Source organism: Eschrichtius robustus, chromosome 1 (genome assembly GCF_028021215.1).
Source record: "Eschrichtius robustus isolate mEscRob2 chromosome 1, mEscRob2.pri, whole genome shotgun sequence".
NCBI classification, from domain to species: Eukaryota; Metazoa; Chordata; class Mammalia; order Artiodactyla; family Eschrichtiidae; genus Eschrichtius; species Eschrichtius robustus.
This window is the reverse complement of record NC_090824.1, coordinates 80,262,035-80,285,508: the sequence shown is the minus strand read 5'-3', so window position 1 is coordinate 80,285,508 and position 23,474 is coordinate 80,262,035.

Sequence of the window (23,474 nt, the reverse complement as noted above, 5' to 3'; positions counted from 1 at the left end):
AGAGAGAGGTCTCTTCCTCCCTCCCTTTCCCTCTCTCCTTCTTCTCTCCCTCTCACTCTCTCCCCCCTCCCTCTGCTCCTCTCCCTCATCTCTGCCTCTCCCTCCATCTCTCCCTGTCTGAGAGGGAATGAGGGAGCGGGAGAGACGGAGGGAGCGGGAGAGACAGAGGGAGGGAGAGGGAGAAGGAGGGAGGGAGAGGGAGAGAGGAAGGGAAAGGGAGAGGGAGGGAGGGCGAGACATCTCTCCCTCTCCCTCTCCCTCTCCCTTTCCCTTCCTCTCCCTCTCCTAGAGGGAGGGAGGGAGAGGGAGAGACAGAGGGAGAGGAGAGGGAGGGAGCGAAGGAGAGGGGGAGTCGGAGAAGGAGGTAGGGAGAAGGAGAGAGGGTGCCTGCTTCCCTCTCTGTCTCCCTCCCTCCCTCTCCGTGTCCCTCTCTCCCCCCTCTCCCTCTCCCTCTGTCTCTCCCTCTCTGGGAGGGAGAGAGGGAGAGGGAGCAGGAGGGAAAATGATGGAGGGATGGAGAGGGAGAGAGGGTGAGGGAGAGAAGGAGAGGAGGAGGAGAGAGGCAGAGGGAGGGAGGAAGAGACCTCTCCCTCCCTCCCTCTGCCTCCCTCCTTCTCCTCCCTCTTCTCCCTCTCTCTCCAACTCTCCCTCTCCCTCCGTCTCTCCATCTCCCTCACTCCCTCCCAGAGAGGGAGAGACAGAGGTAGAGGCAGAGCGGAACACGGAAACAAGGACAGGGAAACAGGCACAGGGAGAGAGGCAGGGACAGAGGGAGAGGAGAGGGAAGAGGGAGGGGAAAGAGGGAGAGGAAAGAGAGAGAGGGAGGGAGAGAGGGAGAGACAGATGGAGAGAGAGGGAGGGAGAGAGAGAGAGGGAGAGGGAAAGAGGTAGAGGGAGAGCAGAACAGGGAAAGAGGGACAGGGAGGGAGAGAGGGAGGAGAGGAAGCAGGGAGAAAAGAGAGAAAGAACACACCATCTACATTTCTGTCAGATGACACCGGGGATCCTTACACAACCAGGAGAAAATAACACAGGGAGGCTCTTTCTCAGCTGGAACTGGCACTGCAGAGGGGGCCAAACACCACCAGGCTGGCCACACATGTCCAGCCGCCGCTCCAGCCCCGTCAGCCGTGAGTCCGGTCACCAGGGCTCTGAGTGTCTGCTCCAGGGAGCTGGGGTTCACCCTCTCACCGGGGAGGCCGGGCCAAGACCGCGGGGCCCCGGGCTGGACACATAGGGGGAAAAGCATCCCCACAGGACAGCTTGTGCGAGCAGATTCAGCTGCCAGATTCTAGAGGCCCGGGACCACCCTGTGGCCCGTGAAAAACAGGAGGCCACGAGGGTCTTGCATCGTGATTCCTGTCCGCTGGACTGTAAAGTTTATGTAGGGAATCTTGCAAACAGTGGTAACAAGGCTGAATTGGAACGAGATTTAGGCTATTACGGACCACTCTGAAGTGTGTGGGTTGCTAAAAGCCCTCCCGGCTTCGCTCTTGTTGAATGTGAAGATCCCCGAGATGCAGCCGATGCTGTCCGAGAACTAGATGGGAGAACACTATGTGGCTGCCGAGTAAGAGTGGACCTGTCGAATGGGGAAAAGAGAAGTCGAAATCGTGACCGCCTCCTTCTTGGGGTCGTCGCCCTCGAGATGATTATCGGAGGAGGAGTCCTCCACCTCCCACACATCTCCAAGATGGAGAGCCTTCTCCGTCAGCCAGAGCAGGTCCCTTTCTAGATATAGGAGAAGAGAGAGATGACTGTCCCAGGAGAGAAATCACAAGCCGTCCCGATCTTTCTCTAGGTCTCCTAGCCGATCTAGGTCAAATGAAAGGAAATAGAAGACCACTTTGCAAGAGGAGTGGTGTACAGGCAATAACTTCATTTGACAGGAGTATGTACAGAAAATTCAAGTTTGGTTTGAGACTTCTGAAGCTTGGTGCACTTTTTAAATGTTTTAGTTGTTCACATTTGTTTGTCTCTTGGGACAGTGACCCATAAAGGTGTCATTCTCTATGGTTTGAAATGGGTCACATGAGGCATGTGATATGAAGAATTGTTACCTTCCAATGTTCCCTTAAGCAAAATTGAATTTGCTTTGAATTTTTGGTCTTGCCTAGACTGATAATAAAACTTTAACTCCTGCCCACCTAAAGTGTGATGTTTACTATTATGGAAACAACACTGGCAAAAGTGTAAAAGACTTTCTGTAGCTGGGATATGGTATGCAGCTGTAGTTAAGCAAGCAGTCTTTAAAAGGTGCTGTGAACACAAGCCAGCAGGTAAAAATGAAAGCCACACCCTTACCCTAGATTAGAGGTTTAAAAATTCCACTAGTCTTCACACGGGACAAGAGGTTGTCCAGGGAGTTGAGAATCTAAGAAGTTTCAAGGAAGTTAGTTTACCTTTGAGTTAGGTCATAAGTCCCCTCTGTGATTGCTGTACATGAATACATAGCTCTTTGTAATATTTTTTGGAAATCTGAGATGATCAAGATACCAATGTCCTGCCGGATTAAGAGTATTGTAGAGCTGAACTTTGAGTTACTGTGCAATTTTTTTTTTCATGCTGTCATTTGTAATATGTTTTGTGAGAATCCTTGGGATTAAAGTTTTGGTTGCAAAAGAAAAGAAGAAAAGAAAAGAATCCGCCTGCCAGTGCAGGGGACACAGGTTCAAGCCCTGGTCCGGGAAGATCCCAGGTGCCGCAGATCAACTAAGCCCGTGGGCCACAACTACTGAGCCTGCGCTCTAGATCCTGGGAGCCAGAACTACTGAGCCCCCATGCACAACTACAGAAGCCCGCACGCAACGAAGACCCAACGCAGCAAAAAAAAAAAAAAAAAAAAAAAAAGACGCTACTGGCCAGGTGATCAAGGGTAAAATCATTTGTCATAAGTCCCGTTGATGGTGTGTATCCTTGATGTGACCTGAGGAGAATGGCATTTTTATCTCTGTCTGGATCTTCCGCCCCAAACCCCATACCTCCAGACCAACCATAAGAAAACATCAGAAAACAAACAGACAAACAAATTGAGGGACAAAATACCTGACCAGTCCTCCTCAAAACTTTCAAGGTATCAAAACCCAGGGACATCTGAGAAATGTCACAGCCCAGAGGAGACTGGGACAGAAAAAGGATGTTAGGGGAAAACTAGGGAAATGCTAATGAAGTGTGGACTTTAGTTAATAACAATGTATCCATCTTGGTTCCTTAGTTGGATAAACATGTCATACTAACGTACTAACGTGTTGGAGATAGGGTTACTGGGTCAGGGTCCACGGCACTCTACACTCTGTACAGATCTTTGCCACTTTTTTGTAACTCTAAGCTATTCTAAAATTAAGCGAGTACTGAACAGAGATAAGAATGTTATTTCCCTGATTTGAACATGCCTGAGTTTCTTTTCATGGTCACATTTTTGCTATCTGGATGTGTCTTGGAATCAGTAGCAAAGGAGAGTTGCCAGCCCCTGGAAAGATGTGGGTGGTTTGCAGGTGGCTTGCTCTGGAGCTGAAGACCACGGTGGGAAGTCTGCAGCCTCGGGCTGCACTTAGAACCATGGGAGGGGATGGGCCAGCTCAGTTAGGGATGGAACCTATAAGTAAAACTTTTTTCTTTTCCATTATGGCTTATCACAGGATGTTGAATATAGTTCCCTGTGCTAGACAGTAGGATGTTGTAGTTTATCCATCCTATATTTAATAGTTTGCATCTGCTAACCCCAAACTCCCAATCCAACCCTCCCTCACTCTTTCTCCCCCTTGGCAACCACAAGTCTGTTCTCTATGTCTGTGAGTCTGTTTTTGTTTCGTAGACGAGTTCATTTGTGTCGTATTTTAGATTTCACATATAAGTGAGATCATATGATATGTGTCTTTCTCTTCTGACTTACTTCACTTAGTATGGTAATCTCTAGGTCCATCCACATTGCTGCAAATAGCATTATTTCATTCTTTTTATGGCTGGATAATATCCCATTGTATATATGTACCACATCTTCTTTATCCATTCATCCATCAGTGGACATTTAGGTAGCTTCCATGTCTTGGCTATTGTAAATAGTGCTGCAATGAACATTGGGGTGCATGTATCTTGTCTTTCTTTTTTTTTTCTTTCTTCCTTTCTTCCTCCCTTTCTTTCCTCCTTTCTTTCTTTCTTCCTTTCTTCCTTTATTTCTTTCTTCCTTTCTTTCTTCCTTGCTTCCTTCCCTTCTTTCTTTCTTTCTCTCTCTCCCTCTCTCTCTTTCTTTCTTTTTCTTTCTTTCTTTCTTTTTTTTTTTTTGTCACACAGCATGTGAGATCTTAGTTCCCTGACCAGAGATGGAACCCGTGCCCCCCGCACTGGAAGCACGGAGTCTTAACCACTGGAGCACCAAGGAGATCCCAGGGGTGTGTGTATAGTTTTGAATTAGAGTTTTCTCCAGATCTATGCCCAGGAGTGGAATTGCGGGACCCTATGGCAGCTGTATCTGTTGCTGCACGTCTCACATCAACCACCTGCACTCCAATCCTTGCTCTCAACGTCATCTTTGGGGAACCCAACCTGCGACAGGGACCTTGACAAGAAGAAATGGCTCAGGGAAAAGCTACCTGCACAGGGAGGAGATAGAGGCCATCGCCCCTGGGGTGCGGCGCGGAGAGTGGGCACAGAGATTTGTCATTTCACCCCCGATGCTCATCTCAGCCCTCCTGGCTGCCCCACTCTAGGTCACCTCGGGATACAGAGGTGACCCGGTTAGAGTCCCTGCCTGTGCAGGAATCTGGGGGCACCAGCGGGTCTGAATAATATTAGTGCAGGGTCTCCCCTGCGGCACTGGGGTTATTCGGGGCGGGTCATCCTCTGCTGAGGGCCCCTCCTGGGCACTGTGTGGGGTTTAGCAGCAGCCCTGGCCACACCCCTTTGATTCCAGGGGCCCCTCCCCCCCAGTTGTGACAACCACAGATTTTCCCCACACATCACGGAAGAACTGGGTGAGGCGGGGGCAGGATGGCCCTGGGCGAGGACAGCTGTGTTGAAGCAACCAGCCTGGCCCAGGGCAAGGTCTGCCCCAATCCCGTCAGCGCCTGCATTTAGACCTGCCCCTTTCCTCTCCCACCTCCTCTGCCCTGCAGTGGTCTCCGAGACATCATCGCCACGTGATAAATCACACCTTCTCAGTCGACTGTTTGCTGCCCTCGCTAGAACGTGAGCTCTTTGAGGACAGGGATGCTGTTATGTCCCCAGCACCTAGAAGAGTGTCTGCTGTGTAGTAGATGCTTCATAAATACTTGCTGAATAAAGGAGTTGAATAAAGGGATGAGTGGATGGATGAATGAAGGTTACAATGGAAGGAGGGGGGAGATTCCCTTTCTGGCTCTCGGGGGTTGGGAGATCAAGTGAAAGATCCGTCCTAAATAGGCTGATCAGCCTTCTGGGGTTCCCCGGGACTGAGGGTTTCCCCAGAGTTCCAGCGCTCAAACCTGAGCGGTCCTGGGCAAACTGGGGGCGGGTGTTGGTCACCCTATCTAAACACAGTAACAATTCCAGCTGCAATAGCAATGGCCAATGACCTCTATGGTCTTATTGACCATGCACAGTTCTTTACCTGGCAGGGAAGGGTGGGCCGGGATGGGAATTCTGGTGATCCAGGGCGGGTGAGGGCACACCCCGGGCTTGTGTAGGGGAGTCCAGGAAGGTTCTGGAGAAAGTGACAGTGACACAGGGGGGAGGGAGGAGTCTAAGGAAGAACATCCCACATGACAACGTGTGCCAATGGCCCTGGGCCCAAGGTCACACCTGACCAGGGCTTGCCTTTTTTTTTTTTTTTCTAATTTACTTTTTCCCACATGGATATGCAATTGTCCTAATGCCATTTATTGAAAACTCCTTAATTTCCCCACTTTCTGTCATATCAAGTTCTCATAGATCTGTTTCTGGACCTTTATTCTATACCATAGAGCTATACGTCCCATCCTTGCACGACTAGGGCTGTTTCATCACTATAACTTTATTTTTTATTCATTTATTTTTCTTGGCCATGCCGTGCGGCATGTGGGATCTTATTTCCCTGACCAGGGATCGGACCCGCGCCCCCTGCCAGTGGAAGCTCGGAGTCTTAATCACTGGACCTCCAGGGAAGTCCCCAGGGTTTGCTTTGACATCCATCGAATGGTGGCAGGTGGGCACGGGGAGCAGCTGTCTGTGAGCCATCCTGTGTAGAAATGCAGGCTGGAGGGGAGGACAGATGGAGCGGGAGGGGAAGAAGCGGAGGAGGGAGGGAGGGCGGGCGAGAGACAGACAGAGCATGAAAGCTGAAAAGAGCTCCTAGTGCCGGGAGCCTTGGAGCCAGAGCCTGGGAGCCAGGGTGACTGGCTCTCCTCCCTGGTTTGTGTGTGTGTGTGTTGCGGGGGGTGGCTCTGGGCTTCTCAGGCTGGGAATGGGGTGCACAGAGCAGGGACGGAGCAGGGACCCTTCTCTCTGGGACCTCGTGGGCCATCCTCAGCTCACAAAGCTGAGCCACTCCTGGCCCTACGAGTGGGGGGGCTTATCCTCCCTGTCCCCTGGATCACACCCCCTCACACACAACTTCCCCGTGTGTGTTCCCAGCAACCAAGAGAATCTGTTTTTAAAAGATTTGGGGGAGGGGGGTAAACATACAAACAAGAGCAGAATGGATACTTTTTCAGAATGTGAATGGCTCTGTGTAAGCCCACCCCCAGGGTAACCACAGTCCTGACCTCTAACACCCTTGACGAGTCAGCCTTGGTCTGGGCTTGCGGACCCACGGAAGCTTCCTCATCCCCTCCTTCAGATCCCGTCTCTCCCTTGGCGTCTTTGTGAGAAGCACCCGGGGAAGTGGGACTGCTAGGCTGTACTGCTGCTAGAACTCCACCTGGGCTCCACCAGGCTCCAGCCCCCCACCCTGTGCACCTCTCTGACCCTGAGGCACCTCAACTGGTAGCAGCCGCATCACCTTCCCTCCTGGGACTTGTGACACTTAAGGGAGACACCGCAAGGACAAGCCTTTGGCTCCCTGGCTGGCAAAGAGCAGGTGCTCAATTGTCATAAGTGTCCGTATCAGTGAGGGTTCTCCAGACAAACAGAATCCATAGGGTGTGTGTGTGTATATACACACACACGTACATATGTACACGCGTACAAAAATATACAGCAGTGTATCTATGCAGTATGCATACACACATATACACATATAGTATATACAATACACACCTACCTGTATACACACATATAAAAGGCATAGTTTGTATATCTACAGTATGTATACACACATATGCACATAACATATACAATACCCACATACATAGACACTATACATACACACATATAAAATGCATCGTTTGTATGTATACAGTATGCACACATACATATAACGTATGCAATATACACACCTAGGTACATATATGTCATACATATAGACACACATACAAAGATATTTAGGTGTGTATATAGACAGTATACATACATACACATATAATACATGCAATACGTACACGTACATACATATAGACACACATATACACCTACATATAAAAGCATATAGCATAAAAATATATATGTACTGTATATATAAATTCATCGTATGTACACGTACATATATCATATATATCAGATATATACATATATACAATGTATACACACACATACACACCTATATGTAAATATGCGCATGTACATACACATATAAATACATACGCAAGTGTGTATATAACAGTATATACATATATACATGTAACACCTAGAAACATATACACATACAGGTATACAACATATATACACACCTATATATAAATACACACTGTATACATACATACAGTGTACATAAACTGTATATCTACACACACCCATATATCAATATATGGGTGTGTGTATATACACAGCATGTTCACATTTATAAAATGTATACTATATATATGCACATACATACATGTATACAATATATACACACAAATATATAGGCTTGTATGTATACTGTATATAGTACTTACACATATACTACAAACGCACGCACATATAAACATATGTGTATACATATATATAATATGTATGCACACATATACAAATTAATAGGCTTGTATATATTCAGCATTTTTACATATATAGTTTTGTTTTAAGGAGTTGACTCATGTGACCGTGAGGCAGGCAAGTCAGGGCAGGACTCTGGGCTGGAGACACAGGGAAGAGCTGATGTCCCAAGGCCATTGGAGGAACAGTTCCCTCTTTCTTCGGAACCTCATTTTTCTCTCCAGTCCTTCAGCTGATGGACGAGGCCCACCCACGCCACGGCATTGACAATCTCCTTTACCCAAAGTGGACCAATTTCAGTGTTCATCTCTTCTGAAAAATACCTTCCTGGCCACATCTGGAATAATGTTTGTGGTTGCCGGGGCCCCACGCAGTGCGCACATGAGATTAACCATCCCCGTGGCGATGATGACACTTTATTTTCTCCCTTGACCATTGTCACTACTATTCCAATTAAAATGGCAGCGCCATGAGGGCAGGGCATTTCCTTTTTTGCCAGTACTGAGCGTCCAGGGTCTGGTGCCTAGCATAGGCTAAATACAGGGCATTTTTGTGAACAGAAGCCGGGATTCCGGCTGTCATATTTAATGAGGAATTATAGTCTTATTATTGGGTAGGGGTGTGTGTGTGTGTGTGTGTGTGTGTGTGTGTGTGTGTCACGGTACGTCAAGGGCGGGAGTCGAACCCGCCACCCCAAGCCCCGAGGGGGTCTCCCCGGGTCCCGACTTCGGGCCGGTGCGGGTGGCCGGGGGCAGCCGAAGACGTGCGTGCGTGCGTGCGTGCGTGCGTAGGTGGAGCGGGCGAGTCCACGGGGTGGGCGGCGCGCGCGCGCCGCGAGTGAGTGGTTCAGCCCGGCCCCGGCTCATTGTGCTCGCCTCACGCCGGCCCGAGTTGGCGGCAGCGCTGGAGGTCCCGGGCCTGTGACCACAAAGAGGGAGCCGGGGGCCAGACGGGAGCGCGGCGGCGGCGGCGGCGGCGGCGGCGGTGGCTGAGGTCCAGGCCAGGCCCCCTCCCCTCAGCCTCCCGCCCGCCCGCCTGTCCGCCTGCCCGCCTGCCCCGCCCCCGCCGGCGGGCGTCCCGCCCCTCCCCCCAACCGCCAGACTAGCCTGGTGCGGGGGCCGCGCGCGAAGACATGGGGGAGAAGTTGGAGCCCAGGCTGGAGTCGTCCGTGGGGGCCGAGCCCGCCGTCTACCCGTGGCCGCTGCCGGTCTACGTGAGTGCCACCCGTCCCCTCTTCCCGGACCCCCGCCCCTCTTCCCCCACGGCGCGCGCTGAGCCCACCGAGAAACGGAGCGACTCGAGTCGCCAGACCCTCTTTGGAGCCCCCCTTCCCGCCCCGCCGTGGTTCTCCGCGGCCGTGTCCAGCCCCCGCGCGCAGGGTGGGCAGAGGGGAGCCGGGGCCGGCCGGGGGCGCAGACTCGGCCGCGGGGACCCCGCGCTTCCGAGGGGCGCCCGAGCCGGGCTGCCGTTGGCTCTGTAGGGCTGGGGACCCCGGTCCCCCCGGGCCTGGACTGCCGGCGGGCTTGCCCTTCCGTACTTCATGATCTGACATGTAGGGTTTCTTTTTCCTGGTAGTTTATTCTTAGCGCTGTCAACGTGCTTAGCTTTTTTATTTTTGAGGACACCCTTTCCTTCCTCTCTCCAGTTTTTTGTGTTTTTGTTTTGTGGTGTTTTAGTTAGGCATTTTGTCCCTCTGATCTTGAGTGGGTGGGCTGGCTGGACCCTTGGAGAGGAGGCGTTGTCTCCCCTAATTTGAGTGGGTGGGCTGGCAGGGCCCTTGGAACGGAGGCATTGTGTCCTGTAATTTTAGTGGGTGGGCTGGCTGGACCCTTGGAGAGGAGGCATCCTGTCCCCTGATCTTGAGTGGCCTTTGGCAAATGACACGCCGAACGGAAATTTACACAGGCGTCCGGTGATTCCAGAAATGCAGGGTGTCCGGGCAGGTGGGCGCCCGGCCTCTCGTCCCCCGTGGCGGCGTGGTGCGCGTGTTGTTGTCTCAGGGTTTACGCTTGGGCCCTGCAGCCCACCTTCGGGAGGGAAAGCGCAGCGGGCGCCCTTTCGTGCGCTCGGCTTGCGGGGGACCGGCCTGCAGGGGAGCCGGCGGGGAAGCCCGCGCGACCCGCCGCCCCTCGCGCGGGCTCCGTGTGTCTCAGTTTGTGGAAACTGTGTCGCGGCCGGGTGCGGGTCGGGACGCTGGGACCGCCTGGGAGCCGTTGTTGACTCCGGTCCCCGGTTCTCCGCAGTTCTCCGAGGTCGGAGGGTTTCCAGCCCGCCACTGCGCGCTGGCGCCTTCTATTTTTTGCTCTTCCTGTGGCCAGAGGCGCGGCTGAGTTGTGCACCCATCCCTCACTCTCCGTGTCCCTCTTCCTTTATTGTCTGGTTACTCGCTGGTTACTTTCCTCCCTCCCATTTTATCATTATCTGTGAGTTTTATTAACATGACGTTTACTCCCTCTTTTAAATTAATAATGAAGGAAACTGTGAAATGGTACTTTTATCTTTAATGGCTGATGCTGTAAAAGTGACAATTGCAATGCAAGCATCTTTCCCTCACTTGACTCCTGTCATGCATCTCAGTAGTGTCTCTGTGACAGGACTTGAAATGATAGCACCCACATCTCTTGCAGCTCATTCACACTGAAGGGATATAATCCTCGGTTTGCTATCACAGCCACTTGCCCAGCTCAGACTGTGATGTCACAAACCAAAGATGATTCTCCCTCAGCAGGAAGAAGCCGGAGAGATGAATCTCCCCCATGATGGACCATCAGCCTTATTCAAATTTGGTCACTTCATGAAGAAAAATTAACCATAATAAAGATCAAAGATACCGGCTAGTTGAAATACCCTGTTGAATTAAGCTTGAAAAACTTTTCCATGATACTGGAATGAAGGAAGTTCTTTCAAAATTCTAAGGAAAAATTTGAGAGTTATAATAATGCAGATATCAGTAAATATTTATGGAATTAAAAATATTATGTAGTGCTGGTCCCTTTAAATGTTAACACTTAAAAATAACTTATAGGTATGTTTCTTATTTTCTATGCAAAATTATGTGGCTTGCTATTTCAGACAAAGATGACATATCAATCTGAAAAGAGTCGGCAAAGACACAAAATGGATGTACTTTCTCTTGACCTATACACCTACTTTTATGTTCTCATGGTTTAAATAAAAAGTACAGCTTTTGGGTTATTTAAGAAGAGCAGAAGCTAAAAATACAGTACTAAATATCATTGCAAGGATTTGGTAGCCAAAACATTTGCTCCATTTCTAGGAAAGAATCCATTAAGACAAAATTATATTACTTTTATAATATAATACTTTTTATATCATGTGCGCTTGAAAAACATTCTAAGTTACAGAAACAATTAGACAGTCATTGAGTACTCCCCAAGATGTTCAAAATCTCTTTAGTTGTTAAATCTATCAACACACAACACAAAAACTCTCATAAATAAACCACATCTTCAGGTATCCAACCAAATCTTCTAGCATAAAATTCCTTATCCGTTTGTACCCATGAGATGCTAAAGTTGAAGCAGTTTTCAACTTGAATCATTGATAAATGATGTGTTAAAAATTAGCTAATGTTTTTATTCTTTACTTTTTCACTTAAAATGAAGAAGAAACTGTAGATTGGGCTAATTTGGAATAAATTGCTATAGAGTTGTTTTTGGAAAGCTGTTATTTAAATCTCAATAATCATTATTCAGAATGGGTTATTATAGAGGAATAGCTTGATTTAGATAGGAAAGAGAAATGAAGGTTCACTGGGACTGATGCTAACCAGGGCTAAAGGGGAGGTGGGTTTGCTCATCCATTGTCTTTAGAAGATAAATCATAGAAGCAACGTCCCTAACCTGGTGGGACCTGGGTCTCTTTGTACATTACAATGAGTAAATAAAATCCAGAAGACTTGAGGAATGTCATTTTATACCCCCTTCAGTTCTATCTATTGGAAGCAAATTGTTTGAGTATAATATTGTTAATCTCTTCTTTTTGCCTAAGTTAAACAATTCTTTGAGTTGAAATAGTTTTGTAACTTAAAAAATATATGCCTATTTTCAAAGCATGTCAGGTTACAAAATATAATGAGGAAAAAGATGAATTCTTAAGGGTTCAGGTCCATGTCAGTACAGTTAAAAAATACTTTTAGTGAGGGCTGGTGTACAAAGTATTTTGAAATTTTTAAATAAACATTTTTCTCTGCAACAAATTGCTACACTACAGTATTACTGCTTGTATTTGAATTGCTGCTTTCCTTTACTGGAAAATGACGGGTGAATTTCTGTAATGAATTCCGACTTATGACATTTAAGGTTATTTATAGACTGTCTTGAAGAGAGTGATGGGATCATGTAATTTACTCTATTAATTAAAAGTTGAAAGAAGGAAAGAATTCAGTGAAATGGAAGAATTTCAAATTTGACTTATCAGGCAAGTACTGAATAATTACTTTAGATAGATTTCCCTATATTATCGGAAGATAATCTCCTATATCATCTCTTACCACCATCAGAAAACCACCCCCCAAAAGGGGGACCTCATTCATATTGAAAATAACTTCTTAACGTGCAGGCATTACAGTAGGGCATTCTAGACACTGGGGGAGGGAAAAACCATTGTATTTTTTTCTAACATTCATGTTCAACTTATTTCCAAAGTTCTTTAAAGTGTGGCATTCTTACAGGTGGACAATGTTGCTGAACAAGCGTTTGTTTCTTCCCTTTTCTTCCCCCAGGCTCAAAGATTTGGAAAGAGATAGTTAACAGAAAAGGTAAGGTAATCTCCACCTTAACAAAATATATGATCAAATGTGACCATTTGACAGATACTATGTAGTTCATAAAAACAAAATTAAGTGGAATTGGCTCTCTTTTCCCTAAAGTTGAGGATGACGTGGATGTTTCTGTCTAATGTGCTGTACTAATAGGCTATTATGGGTTAGCTTTTGGTAACTCATCGAGTTTCCCAGTCTGGGTTCCGTACCATCAAGTCTGGATTATAACTTGTCCTGGTCACACTGTTTTTCCAAATCAGTTTTGTTCTAGTACTCTATTATGTGTCTGTTTCACCTCTAATCTTTCCATTTGTCACCACTCTGGAGATGGTGTGTGATATGATCTTAACGGAAACATCAGGAACATGTCTTGTGAATATTTAGTTTTCTTTTTGGCCGACTCAGCATTGCCTGCCATTCAGTCATTGTTATGTGACCAGGCAGTGTAACTATTTGTGTATTAGTCCATTGGTTCCTACCTTGGGAATGTGGAGACTTGTAAACCTCTGTCCTTCCCTTAGGAATGCATGAAGGAGAAACGGAATCTCTTGCGTGAATTTCTGCAGACAGAAATAAAGAATCAGTTGTGTGACTTGAAAACCAAACTACATAGAGAAGAATTATCAGAGGTAAGTCGTCAGCATCCCGGCGGCTAGAAAACGTTTCCTCCCATGTAACTTGTCTGTGACCAGGGAGGCAGAATAATCCCACCTCTCCCTGTTCCCTGATAGTTATGAAGGAAGCGCCTGTGTTTCCTTATTCTCTCATGGCCCCTTGTTTACAGTCACTGCTACTTAAATGATCCTTTCCTGCTGTAGGAGGGCTACCTGGCTCAAGGCAGATCCCTTTTAAATAAAGATTTGTCCTTGGAGAACAGAGCTCATGCTTTCAGTTGGGAAGTGAACGGCTGTCTAGAAAACGGGAGCCAGACAAGTGGTGAGGAGCGCAGAGTGGAAATAGCAGAGAAAAACAAGTCCCCCAAACCTGTTTCCAAACTTTGCATGCCCAGGAGAAGCAAGTCCGATGGAGAAACAAACTGTAAGAGCGCTTGACTCGTTTGACCTCGTTGGAATCTGGTGCCACCTAAGGGGAGGACAGACTTGGCGCCATAGGGTCTGTCTGTTCCCCCCCCACACAACCCCTCCACCGGCAGTACTTGTTTTTTGTGTATCCTTTTTTTTGGTGGGGGGATGGCTGTGTTGCTCGGCTTGTACCATCTTAGTTCTCCAACCAGGGATCGAACCCCGGCCCTTGGCAGTGAGAGTGCCGAGTCTTAACCACTGGACCGCCGTGGAATTCCCTCTTGTGTATACGTCTAACTAGCTTAGATATATACTTTAAATTTTTGTCTTCAGCCAAGTTATAGAGCATTAGATCCCCAAATGCGGTTGAATTTATGAGGTATAAGATAACAGGAGCTGCTGATATCTATGACTTGTAAGTTACATGCCTGTTTAAGCTAAACATTTATTCTTAGACTCCTTCCCCACTTGTAGTCAGAGTAACTCTTCTGGAATTTTTAAAAAAAGAGCATGGGACTTGAGCTCAGGTCAGGTGCTTGGCCACTTCATCTTTTGACGAAATAAACGGAGGCTCTGTTTCCTTGTGCGTCTCAGGGTTGGGCCCCTCATACAAGAGCTTGTGTTGAAATGGCCCAGCAGACTGGCAGGTGCTAATTTGATGAGTTTATCAAGATGGTGGTTGCTGAGAATAAGAAGAGAAGGTTACTTAATCCTCAGAACCTGGTCTCTGCACCAGCTTGGTAATGCTGAAGAACTGTACCTTGGCTGTGAACTCTTTATTCATAGTGGCTTTTTTGTTTCTTTTTCTTTAAGCAGCTGAAGTCTCATCTAGCCCCAGGATTAGAAGGCAAACTGCCAGGCAGACCACCATCACATCTCATTTCACAAGGAGGTCAGTATATAATGAATGGACAGCCCCCATTTTAGGGGCCAACGGTTTTTGGTAAAACACATATAAATTAGTAGGATGTAACTTAGTAATTCTGACTTCCACATTGCTTCGGTTTTCCTTTTGATATTCTGTTATTAGACATTCGTGAACAGCATTTCTGAAGATCTCATCCATTTTTACTCTTCACATAGGCAACTTCAAATGTACATGCACAGAATTACCAAGGATAGTAAAATGAACCCCTGTGTACCTATCACCCAGTGTCAACAGTTAACATCTCCTGGCTGTTGTTTCATCTATACCCCCACATGCTCCAAGTGAAAATTGTTCCAAATGGATTACAGCTCCATACCCACCCATCTCCTCCCAGTTGGATTACTTTGAAACAAATCGGACAGGTCATCTTATCCACACATACTGTATTTCTAGATGACAAGGTCTCTTTCTCTGACAAGTTTTTTATTCATATTTTGCCATAATTGCTAACATCTAGCAAACAGTCTTTTGAAGAAGACAAAACAGGCCTTATAAAGTGTAACAGTTCCTTACTAACAAATATATAGCAGTGTTCATTCTTCCCCTTGTGTAACAGAGTTTGGTTGATTTGCTCCTTAAGCCTTTCGAGTGATAGATTCCTTATCTTCTTGCCATTGATTTAAAGAAAATAGGTCTTTTTTTCTAATAGCGTCTAGGTCTGGCTGACTGCATCGTTTTGGTGGTTAATGTGTTCCCTTGCCTCCAGTTTTCTGTAAACTGGTAGTTAGGTCTAGAGTCTTGATCAGATTCCAGCTTTATTTTGTGAGACTTCATTGACAGCATGGGGCTGTCCATCAGAGGCATGTAATGTCTCTTCGGTGATTCTAGCAGCCATTGATCAAAGTCTAGATCCATTATTTCTTAAGGTTTGCAAAATGGTGGTATTCTAAACCTGTCATCCAAAGAAACATTAAGCTCGAAGCTTCTTTTAATGTCCTGGCAAAAAGGGCTTCTCAGAGGGAAGAGGGGACCATGCCCTGAATCTTTCCAAAGAGAGGGTACTCTTGGTAGGGAGGAATATGAGTTGTTTCGTGCCCACTGGAGGTCTAGGGTCTGGTGAGCTAACAGTTGGCTTTACTGTGTGTGTGTGTGTGACAGGCCTGCCAAACGGAAACCTGAGGAAGACCCTGAAAAAGCAAAATCGGATGATTCTGTCGATGAAGAAGAAAAAGACCAGGTAGGGCTCGCATTTAAGTTTCTTAACTCTGCCTTTTTTTGGTACACTTGCTGGTAATTGTGAATTTATACTTGGTCTGTCTATGGACCGTAAGTGACTGAGAGGGTGTTAGAACACACCCCTGGACCCAGGGCAGTACGAAGTGTATTATGGTTAGCCCCGAGGACTCAGCAGGCCCGTAACTTTGGTCTGTTCTCTCCTGTCTACCTTCCTACGTCTCCAGCTGTCAAGATTTGACAGTCGAACCAGCAGATGTGATGTGTTCAAAGCATTTGCTTCTGATGTCAGATAAGCTCCTTTCCCACATCGAATTTCTCTATAAAAGCAGAATTGTCGTGTTATTATGTGTATTGTAACAATGCTGCTTAGACTTTTTAGGTTAGAAAACTGGTGGCTTGCCAGAGACCTCCAATATAGAAAATGTCAGTCTCCAGCACTGTCTCATGTGACTTGAGGGGCAAACCTAGGTACTACCAGATGGTCACACGCTCTCTATTTCATTCCTGCCACAGGATTAGCTGTGTAAGTCGGGAAGTCTGTAGGTTTACAGGTGGGTAGTAAATGCCCTGTTACCTGCTAAAGATGAGTATCCGTGGTTTGCTCTAAGGCAGGGTTTCTCAACCAAGGCATTGACTTTTGGGGCCAGATAAACCTTTGCTGTGGTGTGTGAGTCCTGTGCATCGTAGAGTGTTTAGCAAGGTCCCGACCTCTTACTCACTAGGTGCCCGTAACATTCCCTCTCTCTCCTCCCAGTCGTGACAGCCAAAATCACCTTCAGACTTCCCCAGATGTCCCCTGGGGGGCACAGTTGCACTCAGTGAGAAGCAGTGGACTCAAGGCTACCAATATCTTTGAGGTAGACTTGACGTCCTGTTGTGAAAGACATACTCATTCTCCTGTTTTTATTTTGGAAATTAGATGCCACTGTTCATGATCGTTATTCAGATGTCTGTCATTAAGCTTCGTCAGACTACCCACTCACAGGTGGGACACTGAGACAGAGGGAAACAGCTTGTCCAAGTCACATGGCCACATCCCTTGCCTCCTAAGAAAACGTGTCACAAGTGAAAGCAAGCTGGCTCTTGTAATATTGACAAGTCTTTTTCTTTAAACAAATGTGCCAGTTTTAGAGTTGTTCTTTGCCCTCTAACCTTTTGGAGGGCTTACATAGCCTTCAAGCTTCTAAAGAAACGAACTGGGGCACTCTTTCCCAAGCAGGAAGCAGTTTCACTGGCAGTGTGTGAGAGGCCTTGGGGACTTGGAGGATGAACACTTGTCGAAACGGGGTGTATCCCGATATGCTAGAGTAAGGCTCGGTGCACCACACCGGTGTTATCAGGTGGTGTTGGTCAAATAAGTAGTACTACAGAGAGAATCTTACTTTAGTCAATTTCAAGTTTTTGAGATCTCACTATGTTTTTTAAAACAGGTGTTAAATACATGCATTTGGTAAAACAGTACAAAAGGCTGTTTGGTACATAGCAGCCAAAGAAAAACAATGTGGCTATTCCGTGCTGAGCTATGCTGTGAGCATTATCAAGTAAATACTGGATTCTGAGGCCTTTGTTCAGGAACAAAAAAGAATATAAAATATCTCATTACCACAACTAAGGAGCTGGCCTGTGGCAACTAAGACCCGGCACAATTAACTAACTAACTGACTATTTCTTTCTTTTTTTTTTTTTTTCTTTATGACAAAAGACTTAAAAATGACCACGGTTAAAGATTTGATGAAAGTTCATAATAATGCAGTTGACAAGAAAGTTAGTTATTTCTGAGATATACATTTTAAAGTAATAACTAGGATTATTACATATAACATTATACCAGAACATATAAGATTTTTAGCAATTTCATGTAATGTCTGAAACATTTCTATTAACATATTTCCATACATATTTCCATACACATACAAATATAAGATTTTTAGAAATTTCATGTAATGTCTGAAACATTTATATTAACATATTTCCATACAAATAACCCAATGAAAGTTTAGTATTAGTTGTTTTGTTTGTTTGTTTATACTGCAGGTTCTTATTAGGCATCAATTTTATACACATCAGTGTATACATGTCAATCCCAATCGCCCAATTCAGCACCCCACCATCCCCACCCCACCGCAGTTTTCCCCCCTTGGTGTCCATATGTCCATTCTCTACATCTGTGTCTCAACTTCTGCCCTGCAAACTGGCTCATCTGTACCATTTTTCTAGGTTCCACATACATGCATTAATATACGATATTTGTTTTTCTCTTTCTGACTTACTTCACTCTGTATGACAGTCTCTAGATCCATCCACGTCTCAACAAATGACTCAATTTCGTTCCTTTTTATGGCTGAGTAATATTCCATTGTATATATGTACCACAACTTCTTTATCCATTCGTCTGTCGATGGGCATTTAGGTTGCTTCCATGACCTGGCTATTGTAAATAGTGCTGCAATGAACATTCGGGTGCATGTGTCTTTTTGAATTACGGTTTTCTCTGGGTATATGCCCAGTAGTGGGATTGCTGGGTCATATGGTAATTCTATTTTTAGTTTTTTAAGGAACCTCCATATTGTTCTCCATAGTAGCTGTATCAATTTACATTCCCACCAACAGTGCAAGAGGGTTCCCTTTTCTCCACACCCTCTCCAGCATTTGTTGTTTGTAGATTTTCTGATGATGCCCATTCTAACAGGAGTGAGGTGATACCTCCTTGTAGTTTTGATTTGCATTTCTCTAATAATTAGTGATGTTGAGCATCTTTTCATGTGCTTCGTGGCCGTCTGTATGTCTTCTTTGGAGAAATGTCTGGTTAGGTCTTCTGCCCATTTTTGGATTGGGGTGTTTGTTTCTTTAATATTGAGCTGAATGAGCTGTTTATATATTTTGGAGATTAATCCTTTGTCCGTTGATTCATTTGCAAATATTTTCTCCCATTCTGAGGGTTGTCTTTTCGTCTTGTTTATGGTTTCCTTTGCTGTGCAAAAGCTTTGCCGTTTCGTTAGGTCCCACTTGTTTATTTTTGTTTTTATTTCCATTACTCTAGGAGGTGGATCAAAAAAGGTCTTGCTGTGATTTATGTCAAAGAGTGTTCTTCCTATGTTTTCCTCTAAGAGTTTTATAGTGTCCACTCTTATATTTAGGTCTCTAATCCATTTTGAGTTTATTTTTGTGTATGGTGTTAGGGAGTATTCTAATTTCATTCTTTTACATGTAGCTGTCCAGTTTTCCCAGCACCACTTATTGAAGAGACTGTCTTTTCTCCATTGTATATCTTTGCCTCCTTTGTCGTAGATTAGTTGACCATAGGTGCGTGGGTTAATCTCTGGGCTTTCTATCTTGTTCCATTGATCTATGTTTCTGTTTTTGTGCCAGTACCATATTGTCTTGATTGCTGTAGCTTTGTAGTATAGTCTGAAGTCAGGGAGTCTGATTCCTCCAGCTCCATGTTTTTCCCTCAAGACTGCTTTGGCTATTCGGGGTCTTTTGTGTCTCCATACAAATTTTAAGAGGATTTGTTCTAGCTCCGTAAACAATGCCATTGGTAATTTGATGGGGATTGCATTGAATCTGTAGATTGCTTTGGGTAGTATACTCATTTTCACAATGTTGATTCTTCCAATCCAAGAACATGGTATATCTCTCCATCTGTTGGTATCATCTTTAATTTCTTTCATCAGTGTCTTATAGTTTTCTGCATACAGGTCTTTTGTCTCCCTAGGTCGGTTTATTCCTAGGTATTTTATTCTTTTTGTTGCAATGGTAAATGGGAGTGTTTCCTTAATTTCTCTTTCAGATTTTTCATCATTAGTGTATAGGAATGCAAGAGATTTCTGTGCATTAATTTTGTATCCTGCAACTTTACCATATTCATTGATTAGCTCTAGCAGTTTTCTGGTGGCAGCTTTAGGATTCTCTATGTATAGTATCATGTCATCCGCAACCAGTGACAGTTTTACTTCTTCTTTTCCAATTTGTAGTCCTTTTATTTCTTTTTCTTCTCTGATTGCCGTGGCTAGGACTTCCAGAACTATGTTGAATAATAGTGGTGAGAGTGGACATCCTTGTCTCGTTCCTGATCTTAGAGGAAATGCTTTCAGTTTTTCACCATTGAGAATGATGTTTGCTGTGGGTTTGTCATATATGGCCTTTATTATGTTGAGGTAGGTTCCCTCTATGCCCACTTTCTGGAGAGTTTTTATCAGAAATGGGTGTTGAATTTTGTCAAAAGCTTTTTCTGCATCTATTGAGATGATCATATGGTTTTTATTCTTCAATTTGGTAATATGGTGTATCACATTGATTGATTTGCGTATGTTGAAGAATCCTTGCATCCCTGGGATAAATCCCACTTGATCGTGGTGTATGATCCTTTTAATGTGTGGTTGGATTCTGTTTGCTAGTATTTTGTTGAGGATTTTTGCATCTATATTCATCAGTGATATTGGTCTGTAATTTTCTTTTTTTGTAGTGTCTTTGTCTGGTTTTGGTATCAGGGTGATGGTGGCCTCACAGAATGAGTTTGGGAGTGTTCCTTCCTCTGCAATTTTTTGGAAGAGTTTGAGAAGGATGGGTGTTAGCTCTTCTCTAAATGTTTGATAGAATTCACCTGTGAAGCCATCTGGTCCTGGACTTTTGTTTGTTGGAAGATTTTTAATCACAGTTTCCATTTCATGACTTGTGATTGGTCTGTTCATATTTTCTGTTTCTTCCTGGTTCAGTCTTGGAAGGTTATACCTTTCTAAGAATTTGTCGATTTCTTCCAGGTTGTCCATTTTATTGGCATAAAGTTGCTTGTAGTAGTCTCTTAGGATGCTTTGTATTTCTGCGGTGTCTGTTGTAACTTCTCCTTTTTCATTTCTGATTTTATTGATTTGAGTCCTCTCCCTCTTTTTCTTGATGAGTCTGGCTAATGGCTTATCCATTTTGTTTATCTTCTCAAAGAACCAACTTTTAGTTTTATTGATCTTTGCTATTGTTGTCTTTGTTTCTATTTCGTTTATTTCTGCTCTGATCTTTAAGATTTCTTTCCTTCTGCTAACTTTGGGTTTTGTTTGTTCTTCTTTCTCTAGTTTCTTTAGGTGTAAGGTTAGATTGTTTACTTGAGATTTTTCTTGTTTCTTTAGGTAGGCTTGTATAGCTATAAACTTCCCTCTTAGAACTGCTTTTGCTGCATCCCATAGGTTTTGGGTCGTCGTGTTTTCATTGTCATTTGTCTCTAGGTATTTTTTTGTTTCCTCTTTGATTTCTTCAGTGATCTCTTGGTTATTTAGTAACGTATTGTTTAGCCTCCATGTGTTTGTCTTTTTTACGTTTTTTTCCCTGTAATTCATTTCTAATCTCATAGCGTTGTGGTCAGAAAAGATGCTTGATATGATTTCAATTTTCTTAAATTTACTGAGGCTTGATTTGTGACCCAAGATGTGATCTATCCTGGAGAACGTTCCGTGCGCACTTGAGAAGAACGTGTAATCTGCTGTTTTTGGGTGGAATGTCCTATATATATCAATTAAATCTATCTGGTCTATTGTGTCATTTAAAGCTTCTGTTTCCTTATTTATTTTCATTTTGGATGATCTGTCCATTGGTGGAAGTGAGGTGTTAAAGTCCCCCACTATTACTGTGTTACTGTCGATTTCCTCTTTTATAGCTGTTAGCAGTTGCCTTATGTATTGAGGTGCTCCTATGTTGGGTGCATATATATTTATAATTGTTATATCTTCTTCTTGGATTGATCCCTGGATCATTATGTAGTGTCCTTCCTTGTCTCTTGTAACATTCTTTATTTTAAAGTCTATTTTATCTGATACGAGTATAGCTACTCCAGCTTTCTTTTGATTTCCATTTGCATGGAATATCTTTTTCCATCCCCTTACTTTCAGTCTGTATGTGTCCCTAGGTCTAAAGTGGGTCTCTTGTAGACAGCATATATATGGGTCTTGTTTTTGTATCCATTCAGCCAGTCTATGTCTTTTGGTTGGGGCATTTAATCCATTCACGTTTAAGGTAATTATCGATATGTATGTTCCTATGACCATTTTCTTAATTGTTTTGGGTTTGTTTTTGTAGGTCCTTTTCTTCTCTTGTGTTTCCCACTTAGAGAAGTTCCTTTAGCATTTGTTGTAGAGCTGGTTTGGTGGTGCTGAATTCTCTTAGCTTTTGCTTGTCTGTAAAGCTTTTGATTTCTCCATCAAAGCTAAATGAGATCCTTGCTGGGTAGAGTAATCTTGGTGGTAGGTTCTTCCCTTTCATCACTTTAAGTATGTCATGCCACTCCCTTCTGGCTTGCAGAGTTTCTGCTGAGAAATCAGCTGTTAACCTTATGGGAGTTCCCTTGTATGTTATTTGTCGTTTTTCCCTTGCTGCTTTCAATAATTTTTCTTGGTCTTTAATTTTTGCCACTTTGATTACTATGTGTCTCGGCGTGTTTCTCCTTGGGTTTATTCTGTATGGGACTCTCTGCGCTTCCTGGACTTGGGTGGCTATTTCCTTTCCCATGTTAGGGAAGTTTTCGACTATAATCTCTTCAAATATTTTCCCTGGTCCTTTCTCTCTCTCTTCTCCTTCTGGGACCCCTATAATGCGAATGTTGTTGCGTTTAATGTTGTCCCAGAGGTCTCTTAGGCTGTCTTCATTTCGTTTCATTCTTTTTTCTTTAGTCTGTTCCGCAGCAGTGAATTCCACCCTTCTGTCTTCCAGGTCACTTATCCGTTCTTCTGCCTCAGTTATTCTGCTATTGATTCCTTCTAGTGTAGTTTTCATTTCGGTTATTGTATTGGTCATCTCTGTTTGTTTGTTCTTTAATTCTTCTAGGTCTTTGTTAACCATTTCTTGCATCTTCTCAATCTTTGCCTCCATTCTTATTCCGAGGTCCTGGATCGTCTTCACTATCATTATTCTGAATTCTTTTTCTGGAAGGTTGCCTATCTCCACTTCATTTAGTTGTTTTTCTGGGGTTTTTTCTTGTTCCTTCATCTGGTACATGGCCCTCTGCCTTTTCATCTTCTCTATCTTTCTGTCACTGTGGTTTTTGGTCCACAGGCTGCAGGATTGTAGTTTCTCTTGCTTCTGCTGTCTGCCCTCTGGTGGTTGAGGCTATCTAAGAGGCTTGATGGGAGGCTCTGGTCCTGACTATTTCTTAAAATCTCATTGATAGGTATTTAATATGATTTTTAAAAATTTATTTATTTATTAAATTTATTTATTTTTGGCTGCGTTGGGTCTTCCTTGCTGCGTGTGTGCTTTCTCCAGTTGCGGTGAGCGGGGGCTACTCTTCGTTGCGGTGCGTGGGCTTCTCATTGCGGTGGCTTCTCTTGTTGCGGAGCACGGGCTCTAGGCGCGCGGGCTTCAGTAGTTGGGGCACGAGGACTCAGTAGTTGTGGCTTTTGGGCTCTAGAGCGCAGGCTCAGTAGTTGTGGCGCACGGGCTTCATTGCTCCGCGGCGTGTGGGAACTTCCCGGACCAGGGCTTGAACCCTTGTCCCCTGCATTGGCAGGCGGATTCTTAACCACTGCGCCAGCAGGGAAGCCCAGGCTCCAGCCTTTTTAAA